The sequence below is a fragment of the Paramacrobiotus metropolitanus genome, unplaced genomic scaffold (genome assembly GCF_019649055.1).
Source record: "Paramacrobiotus metropolitanus isolate TYO unplaced genomic scaffold, Prichtersi_v1.0 Parri_scaffold0000022, whole genome shotgun sequence".
NCBI lineage: Eukaryota > Metazoa > Tardigrada > Eutardigrada > Parachela > Macrobiotidae > Paramacrobiotus > Paramacrobiotus metropolitanus.
Window position 1 is genome coordinate 588,954 of NW_026570242.1, and position 6,585 is coordinate 595,538.

A 6,585-nucleotide genomic window follows, 5' to 3' on the forward strand; every position below is an offset into this window, starting at 1 on the left:
AAGTCGCGGTTTCTTACGTTTTCTTAGATTCCTGAGGTTTTATAGGCTTCTATGGTTTCTCAGCTTTCTTAGGGTTCTTAGGTTTACTAAAGTTTCTTAGGTTTCCTAGGTTACAGAAAACCAATCAACTTTCGAACCGAAAAAAGTTATAAAAACTACAATACTAACGGTAGATCAGTATAATTGAAAGCATTGAATGTTATCTCGTCCGGATGAACTTTTCATAATGAATGAACTTCTGGATGAGAGGTCATAACCAAAAATGCGTCCAATAACGTCCTACTGTCTTGTTATTAATTTTAAAGTTGTGGTCACTTTCTGCGGCTCAAAAGTATTCAGGTTTTTTGTGACTTAAGAAACCTAAACGACCTAAGAAAACCTAAGAAAATCTAAGAAAACCTAAGAAGCCTGAGCAACTTAAAAAACCCAAGAAACTCAACAAAACTAAAAAACCTAAGGAACCTAAGAAACGTAAGAAACCTTTGAAACCTAAGAATCTTAAGAATTATAAAAAAACCTAAGAATGACCTGAGAATAACAGAAGAATAAGCACGCGAAAACAGTATACGAAAACGTACTACCCGTAGTAATCCAAGCCTTAAAATAAGTAGTCCAACTTAGGAAATCCAAGTTATCCAGGTTAAGTAATCTAAGTTAAGTAATCCAAGATAAATAATCTAACTTATGTAATCCAAGTTAAGGATCCAAGTCCAAGTTTGAGTAATGCGAATCCAAGTCTGAGTAATCCGAATCCAAGTTTGAGTAATCCAACTCCGCATCCGAACCCAAGGTTCAAGGCGGGCCCGTTCAACGTTGCATAATGTGTTACCACTTCCACAAATCAATTTCCTTCCGGTTTTTTCCTTTACCCAGTTCAGGTTGGCGTACTCTATACATAGCACTTAAACATTTGAGAATTAAACAGTTTACTTGCAGTTGCGGCGTGGAAAAGCGGTGAAGAAACAGTAAGTAAAGCAAAGTTTTTACGCGAGCCACTGCACAACACCATTATTGTTGTAGTCACCACCACACGTGTGCGGCTGCGCCTTCGTCGTGCAAACGGCATACCTGCACAATGAAACTGCAGAATACAACTAGAAATCAACTTTCAGAAATAAGGTAGTATATCAAATAAAACTTAAATAAACCAAGCTATTCTGGCCCAACCGCACATAATTATGTGAGACAATGGGAGTGACTGCAGTACTCATGGTGCAGATCAATGGCTGGCGTGGCTTGGCTTTTGTGTTATGTCACCGTTTCTTAGCGCCGCACTTTTAACGGTTCAAGACTTTTTGAAATTTTTATGTACTATGTAAAAAGTACGCTTTGCTAAATTGAATAAAGGAAAAAACCGAAAGGAAATCGCTTTGTAGAAATTGTAAACTTGTAATATGGTGGCCACTTTGTACGACCATTACCCATTCCCTTAATACAAGGTAGCCTCGCGCATCCGCGCTCGGCACTTATGTACTGGATAAAATTAGCTTTATTTTGGAAAGGTCATTAAAATATAAAAAAGTCAGAATTATGAAAAAGTTTTTTAAGACTTTGATTGTAATCGTATAAGTATAGGCTTTGATAGTCGTATTTTATAAGACGTAATGACGTTCTAACGTTTAAATTTTTGACGTTCTAACGTTTTCATGTTCTGACGCTCTGAATTTCTGACGTTATGACGTTTAAAATTTTTTACGTTCTGATGTTCTGAGTTTCTGGCGTTCTGATATTCTGATGCTCTGACGTTCTAACGCTCTTAATTTTTTACGTTCTGACGTTCTGATATTCTGACGTTCTCAAGTTCTGACGTTCTGAATTTCTGACGTTCTTAATTTTTCACGTTCTGACGTCTAATTGTCTGACTTTCTAAAATTTTGACGCTCTGAATTTCTGACGTTTTGACTTTCTGAATTTTTCACGTTCTGACTTATGATATTCTGACGTTCTGAATTATTGACGGTCTGACGCTTTTTATTTTTCACGTTTTGACGTTCTGATGTTATGACGATTTGATGTTTTAACGTTCTAACGTTTTTAATGTTTCATGTTCTGATAGCCTTACTTTCTGATGTTCTGACGTTCTAACGTTCCATGTTCTGAATTTTTCGCGTTGACTTGTGATATTCTGACGTTCTTAATTGTTTACGTTCTGATTACCTGACATTCTGATCTTCTGATATTTTTACGTTTTGACGTATGCAGACACTGTACAGATAAATGCGACATAAGGTGCGCTGTGCTTTACCTTTTATGGACGCTTACCAAATGAGGTAGTACTACAAGTAATTTACGTACTACTTGTACAGATATGAGTAATTTAATGTACTATGAGTAATTTACGTACTATTAACACAATAATTATCATCTGCACTAAAAAGCTATTACTTATTTATGCATTCGCTATGGTCGGTTTAAGTCCAGCTTGGTTACCTTAAGTCGGTTACCTTTTATGGACGTGTACCAAATTAAGTAACTTACTGTTCACACAGTAAGTAGTTATCATCGTCACTAAAAGGCACGTATTTATGCATCCGCTATAGAATCTCCGTGGTTACAGTCGTTATGTTAATCGTAAGTACTTTTTATTGCTGTGCAGTGAATACTTCTTTGAGTGCTCTTTACGTTTCTTATACTTAAGACATGGTGAAACCATGTTCTGACCACTGGTTGTTTAAAAACAAACGAAAATCTATTGGCACACCTATGGAAAATATGGAATTTTTTAAGACCAAGCTGGACTTAAACTGACCACGAGTTGTCGAGGAGATGAAAACGGCGCATAAATACGCTTTGGTCGGTAAGCTTGTATGAATACAAGGTATGCCTCGCGCTCCGCGCTCGGCAAAACCCTCTTGGACGGAAACTAATATTTGACCTCCCCACGATTTTTTCTTGAACCTGTGACCACTGGCTATTTTTCACCTTTTTCATTAAATGGTCCGTGCAATTTCGATTTTTCTCTACATTATTGCACTAATTGCTGCCTCCGTGGCAACAATTTGTTTTACTCGTAAGAATGTACTGCAGTACCTCGCTACCACTGTACCAGTAAGTATCTAAAGAACGTGATTATATTAAGAACTCCATTTTCTATACTTAAGAACCTGTCAAATTTTCTTCTGACCAACGGCTTTCAAAACAAAATCAAAATTCAGAAGGCACACCTATGGAAAATTAGGAATTTTTCAAGACTAAGCTTGACTTAAACTGACCACGCGTCGATTTATTCATAAAAACCCAGGAAAAATACGTTTTGAACGGTAAGACTGTATGAATATAGAGACAAGGTAGCCTCGCGCATCCGCGCTCGGCACTTATGTACTGGATAGTATTAGTTTTATTTTGGAAAGGTCATTAAAAAATATGAAAGGCCAGAATTATGGAAAAAAAGGTTTTTAAGACTATGAGTCTATGATTGTAATCGTATATACGCTTTCGTAGTCGCATCTTATAAGACGTAATCACGTTCTAGCTTTCTAAATTTTTGACATTCTAACGTTTTTAATTTATCACGTTTTGATATTTTGATGTTTTGACGTTCTGAATTTCTGACGTTCTGACGTTCTGAATTTCTGACGTTCTGACGTTTAAAATGTTCACGTTCTAATGTTCTGACGTTCTGGCGTTCTGACCTTTTGAATTTTTCACGTTCTGACTTCTATATTCTGACGGTCTGACGTTCTTGATTTTTCAAGTTTTGACCTTTTGATGTTCTGACGTTTTGACGTTCTAACGTTCTATTTTTCACGTTCTGACTTTCTGATATTCTGACGATCTCATGTTCTGACTTTCTGAATTTCTGACGTTCTGACGTTCTTAATTTTTCACGTTCTGACGTTCTAATTTTTCTGACGCTCTAATACTCTGACGTCCTGATGTTCTGACGTTCTGAATTTCTGACGTTCTAACGTTTTGAATTTTTCACGTTCTGACTTATATATACTGACGTTCTGACGTTTTTAAATTTTTTAATGTTTCACGTCTGATAACCTTATTGTACAGTACTTTCTCATGTTCTGACGTACTAACGTTCTTGATTTTCTACGTTCTGACAGTTCTGATATTCTGTCGTTCTCATGTTCTGAATTTCTGTCCTTCCGACGCTTTTAATTTTTCACGTTCTGACGTTTTAGCGTCTCACGATCTGAATTTCTGACGTTCGGACATTCTAACGTTCTTAATTTCTCGCGTTCTGACTTCTGATATTCTGACGTTCTTAATTGTTCACATTCTGATTCCTGACATTCTGTTTTCTGACGTCCTGATTTTCTGATATTTTTACGTTTTCACGTAGGCAGATACTGTATATTGGACATAAGGTGCGCTGTACTTTACCCGTTATGGACGTTTACCAAATTAGGTACATAATGTATTTACGTACTACTGACACAATAATTATCGTCTACACTAAAAAGCAAGTACGAGATTTATGCATCGCATAAATACAGTCATTATGTTAAGTACTTTTTATTGATGTGCAGTGAATACCGTACTTACTTCTAATTGAGTGCTCTTTACGTTTCCTATAGTAAGTACTTAAGACCTGATGAAACCATCTTCTGACCACTGGTTAATAAAAAAAAACAAAAATCTATTGGCAAACCTATGGAAAATATGGAATTTGTTAAGACCAAGCTGGGCTACAACTGACCACGCGTTGACGAGTCTATAAAAACGGCGAATAAATACGTTTTGGTCGGTAAGATCGTATGAATACAAGGTAGCGGTCGCGCTGTTTTGTTTGAGGTAATGGAGGTGTTGAAAACGTTTTGAACAGTTTTGCCTTCAGAAATTTTAACTTCATAGAAAAATTGTGAATTTTTTATGCCGCCGTTCTAAATAAAAAATTCCAAAGCTGCAAGAACTTAAAAATAATTGCGAAGTACCATAATTGCGAAATACCATACACTTTTCCGGAACCTTGCGCTCTTCCACTTATTTTTCTAACTCCCATAAAATTTTCGGCGAGCCCGCCTTTAAAAATATTTTGAAATGATTAAAACTGTTTTGAACGTGTACAAATGTGCGAAAATGTACAGGTAGCACTAGCGACCCCGCTGCGCAGCACTAGCATTCTTAACCTCTTTTATTATTACTAATTTTAATAAAAAAGTTGCAAGGTTTGTAGACTTGCGTATACAGCTTTATGTTAGATTATACCGACCATTTTTGACATTAGTTTTTTGGCAGAATTCCGGATTTCACATAGCGTGACCTTTGATTTGTTCCTCAATGAATTTTGTTTGTCGAAGAATTTCTTTAATTTTTTTGTAAAAAAATGTCTTTCAAACGTGGAAGCGAAATATGTAGGTATTGGCCCCCAGCTTAGGAAATTGGAGTTGTTTAAGATTAAGAGTGGCAGAATTCCAGTTCCAAATAAGAGATTCCAAATTAACGAGTTATTAGCGGTAAGGCAAAACATAACTTAACTAAATTAACACAAATCAAAATTTCACAGATTCTTCGGACAAAAATTTGCGAATTTCTTTCAGAGGTGACCTCTGTTCGTCCACAAATTTCAATACAGAAAATTAATAATCTGCAAACTTTGAAGTACGAGATGGGTTGGCTGAAAAAAAAGTTTGACATGCGCGTGCAGACGTGCCAAGCTCCCAACAAAATTACTGTACGAGTACCGTTAGGTCGGTAAAATATGTGCACTAGCTGTACTACAGGAACACGCATGACTGGCTTCTATTTTAGCAACTTTTAGAACCAGTTTTTGCAGAACGAAGCAGTTGCTAAGCTGATCATGTGATGCGTATCTGTAAGAACCTTGTTATTTTAAGGGAAATTTCTAGAAGCTTTTGGAAAGTACTGCTTAAGTACTGCGAAAACTTCAAAGATTTTTAGAAACTGTTTGCAAGACTGAACATTTTTTAAAACTGCAAATGAATCTCTTCTGACATGTGTCTGAATTTTCAATAAAATTTGGAGCAGGAATGTATGAGTCTGAAATTAGTTTTGGAATTACAAAAGTAAAAAAGACGTAATAGTGTATAACTCTATAATATATATATATATATATATATATATATATATATATATATATATATATATATATATATATATATATATATATATATATATATATATATATATATATATATATATATATATATATATATATATATATATATATATATATATATATATATATATATATATATATATATTTATATATATATATATATATATATATATATATATATATATATATATATAAACATTAATTAAAAAGTGGTAAGTTTTTAAAATTGCTTGTAGAGTTATGGTAGATTGTACCGAACCATTTTTGACAGTAGTTTTCCGGCAGAATTTCCGGAGATTTCGCATAGCGTGACCTTTGGTTTGTTCGTTAAAGAGTTTTGTTCGTCGGAGAATTTCTTTAATTTTTCTGTCGGACTATTTCTGTCAAACGTGGAATCGCTGAAATACAGAGGTATTGGCCCCGCTACACGGGGGTCAGCTTAGGAAATAGGAGGTGTTTAAGAATTTAGAGTGACAAAATTCAAGTTCCAAAATAAAAAAGTTGCAAATTACCGAGTTACGGGTAAAGCAAACCATTACTTAAATAAATTACAA